This window comes from Myotis davidii, unplaced genomic scaffold (assembly GCF_000327345.1).
Source record: "Myotis davidii unplaced genomic scaffold, ASM32734v1 scaffold267, whole genome shotgun sequence".
Lineage (NCBI taxonomy): Eukaryota > Metazoa > Chordata > Mammalia > Chiroptera > Vespertilionidae > Myotis > Myotis davidii.
In genome coordinates this window covers 843,753-847,732 of record NW_006297747.1, presented here as the reverse complement: position 1 = coordinate 847,732, position 3,980 = coordinate 843,753, and the positions used below count along the sequence as shown (strand labels likewise).

General features: G+C 47.2%; 1 protein-coding gene across 3 annotated transcripts in view; it reads right to left on the bottom strand.

Annotated features, from left to right (window-relative positions):
* Window positions 1-3,970, bottom strand: part of APAF1 (apoptotic peptidase activating factor 1) — a 100,843-nt gene extending 96,873 nt beyond the window's left edge. For 2 of the 3 annotated variants that reach the window (XM_015570225.1, XM_015570226.1), the window contains exon 1: window positions 3,926-3,970. The gene's annotated coding sequence lies outside the window, so the exon portion shown is untranslated. The remainder of the gene's footprint in view (window positions 1-3,925) is intronic. The other variant, XM_006773338.2, reaches the window with a different exon arrangement.
* Window positions 3,971-3,980: the final 10 nt, after the last annotated feature.

The window sequence follows — 3,980 nt, the reverse complement described above, 5'->3', positions numbered from 1 at the left end:
CTCAGATGGCAGCTGCCTAGACACCCAGGGCTGCCCAAGGCACAGGCAAGCCTCAAGGCTCAAGCAACCAGGGCCGGCCGCCTCAGCCCTGCTGGGGCAGCAGGTGCACAGCAAGACCAGGCCTGGCCCCAGGCTGGCCCAGCCTCTCCGTGTGCCTGCCTCTGGAGACCCCCAGTCCCCTCAGCTCTCCAGCCGCCCAGGACTGGCCCAAGGCACAGGCAAGCTTTGGATGGCGGCTGCCCAGCTAACGCCCAAGGTGCAGGCAAGCCTCAGATGGCAGCTGCCTAGCCACCCAGGGCTGCCCAAGGCACAGGCAAGCCTCAAGGCTCAAGCAACCAGGGCCGGCCGATGCTTGCGCTGCCGGCAGTGGCAGCAGCAGAGATGTGATGGGGCATCGCCGTCCCCTGATCGCCGAGTCACCTCCCGCCCCTGAGGGTTCCCAGACTGTGAGAGGGGGCAGGCCGGGCTGAGGGAACCCCCCACTCCAGTGCATGAATTTTCATGCACCAGGCCTCTAGTATTATATACCCATTTAAAATAAAACACAGCTCACCTTAACGAGTTTGGTTCAGTGGATAGAGCGTTGATCTGCGGACTGTAAGGTCCCAGATTTGATTCCGGCCAAGGGCATGTACCTTGGCTGTGGGCACAACCCCAGGAGGAGGTGTGCAGGAGGCAGCTGATCGATGTTTCTCTCTCACTGACGTTTCTAAGTCTCTATTCCTCTCCCTTCCTCTCTGTGAAAAATCAATAAAATATATTTTATTTTTTTAAAATATATTTTATTGATTTTTTGGACTCGAATCTGGGACCTTTCAGTCCGCAGGCCGATGCTCCATCCACTGAGCCAAACCGGTTATGGCAATATTTTAAATAAATAAAACACAGCTCCATGTACTGACATGGAAAGATGCTAATGACACATTGCTGATTGAAAAATTAGAAATATGATCCCATGTACAGCACAAAATATGTATCATGTAAATATATAGGGAGATATTTCAAAGTTTGTTCAACAAAATGTTTGGGTTACTTCCAAGTAGCAAGACTTTGGGGTTTCCCCTCTCCTTTCCCCCTGCCCCATCTTTCTTTTGTACTGCTCTGTATTGTCTTAATTTTTTTTTCAATACACATTATCACTTTTACAATAAAAAAACTTCCTTTTTAAATTAAATTTTATAAACAATAATCATACTGAAGTCCTCATGTTTAAAAAACTTTTTTTTTTATTGATTTCAGAGAGGAAGGAAAGGGAACAAGAGAAACATCAATGATGAGAGAGAATCCTTGGTTGGCTGCCTCCTGCATGCCCCCAACTGGGGATCGAACCTGCAACCCAGGCATGTGCCCTTGACCAGAATCAAACCCAGGACCTTTCAGTCCCCAGGCCAATGCTCTATCCATTGAGCCAAACCAGCCAGGGCTATTTAAAAACTTTTTGGTTTTGCCCTAGCTGGTTTGGCTCAGCAGATAGAGCATCGGCCTGCAGACTGAAGGGTCCCAGATATTGGTATTGTGCAGGATATTGATTGCAAATCATCCTTATCTACTCATTAAAACAGTGAGAGTAAGGCAGGGCCTCAGCTTGCTAAATACTTTCATTCAGTTGCATTTCCTCAGATACTTAAAATTATATGAACACTAGAGGCCTGGTGCACAAAATTCATGCACGAGTAGGTTCCCTAGGCCTGATCAGTGATCAGGGCCAATTGAGGCCTTCCTTCCCCCAGCTCAGGAGTCCTCAAACTTTTTAAACGGAGGGCCAGTTCACTGTCCCTCAGACAGTTGGAGGGCCGGACTATAGTTTAAAAAAAAACTGAACAAATTCCTATGCACACTGCACATATCTTATTTTGAAGTAAAAAAACAAAACGGGAACAAATACAATATTTGTATTCGCATGTGGCCCGTGGGCAGTAGTTTGAGGACCCCTGGTATTGTGTAATAGTTCTCACACAAGGTGTTTGTCAGCTCTCTGTCTTCAATGATCAACACAGTTCTCATATGCTCACTCCACTAATATTTCTGCTGAGCTAAGTATGACCAAGCAACAGGAAATACACTCTGATGTCATTGCTTGGATTAAGAGACCACAAAGAAAGAATCATATTCTTTACAGTATTATACTCTTAAGTTTCTACCAACTTTATTTCAAATATAATGCAAACTTTTCCATGGGCATAAAATCCAGATCAGAATGTATGCAAGTTTTAGAACAGTAACAGAACTCCATCCAATGTATTACAGTGAGTGTCTAAATGTGTATATTCTTTTATTCATTCAATAAACATGAGTCTCTCCTTATGCCAAGCCCTGCATGTACAGAGAAGATTAAATCATATCCCTGATGAAGTTCACAATCTAGTGGGAATTAAAAATAGATAATTAGAATGTTATGTCTAAGAACAAAAACAGGGATAAACACAAGTAACAGGAGCACTAACCAGTAAGCTTCAATTATCCTATCCTATATAATAAAAGCGTAATATGCAAATCGACCAAACAGCGGAATGACCATCCCATATGCAAATCGACCAAACAGCGGAATGACCATCTGTCCCACCATCCATCCAGACGACCATCCGGGACCACACTATGACACCCACTGGCGCCAGGCCAGCCAAGGCGGGTGCGATGGGATTGATTGGCCCGGCCATCACTCTGACCATCCGGGACCACACTATGACACCCACTGGCGCCAGACCAGCCCAGGCGGGTGCAATGCGATTGATTGGCCCGGCCATCACTCCGTGATCTCCCACAGAGGGAGGCCCAGGCCACCAACTAGCGGGCTGCAGTGGGTGGACGGGCCTCCCTCTGCAAGGGAAGCCCGGACCATCCGGGACCACACTATGACACCCACTGGCGCCAGACCAGCCCAGGCGGGTGCAATGCGATTGATTGGCCCGGCCATCACTCCGTGATCTCCCACAGAGGGAGGCCCAGGCCACCAACTAGCAGGCTGCAGCGGGTGGACAGGCCTCCCTCTGCAAGGGAAACCTGGGTCCAGGCCTCCCTCTGCAAGGGAAACCCGAGTCCGGGGTGCCGCAGGGAAGCAGGGGCCAGCATTGGGGGAAGGAAGGCCTACTCTTGCACAAATTTCATGCATCGGGCCTCTAGTGACTATATGTTTTTAAAGGACCACCAAGTGTGGCACCTGTAAATATAGGGAAGTAGAGCATTTGCCTATGCTTGTCAAGTTTCATAAAATGCCCAGGCCTGGAACGAAACTGCTAAAGAAAAAGTTATGATTAGAATCACAGCTATCAGATTTTTAAAATGTTAATAACGTTTTTATGATCTCAATTAAACGTAAAACATCCCTTAACTGTAAGCAATAAAACTCGATTTGACAAAACAAAAATGAATTTTTAAAATCATGCCCAATTGCCTAGCAAGTAGACATTCTGAATCTGAAACTAATTTCAAACTAATTTCTAATTACCTAGACTTATTAAAAATATGTAAAATTTAAAGTGCACAAATTGAAATATCCTAAGTAAATTCTCAGTGCCCCATCTTTTGTAGCCACACCAAAATGAAAAGTCAAATGTCTTCATAGATATAAAATCCCTTATTCTTTCTAAAGAAGGGCAATTTCATCCAGGAAACCCGTTAATAGCTGACTACTTCCTCTTTAGATAATTTCTCTTCCTGGTAGAGAAACTACCTTGTCCCAGAATTCTGAGTCCCTGAAATCAGCACTGAGCCTCCAAAGACCCGGCTTGGGGAGAAAACGAGGCGCAAACTCACCCAAACCTTCCCACCAAGATCTTATTGGGCAGAGCAGCCCTGCGGGAACAGACTTGGAAACCAAACTGGGGGGACGGGGTGGGGGAGGGGGTGTCGGTAACAGGGACTTCCGAAAGGGAAAGCAGGACTCGGAGCGCGGCCCGGACTAGTCCGGGTCTGCCAGGTGCCTCACCTGGGCTTCCGCAGTCCGGGGCGCCGAACACCTCCCGGGACTTCCCCGGCGGAGA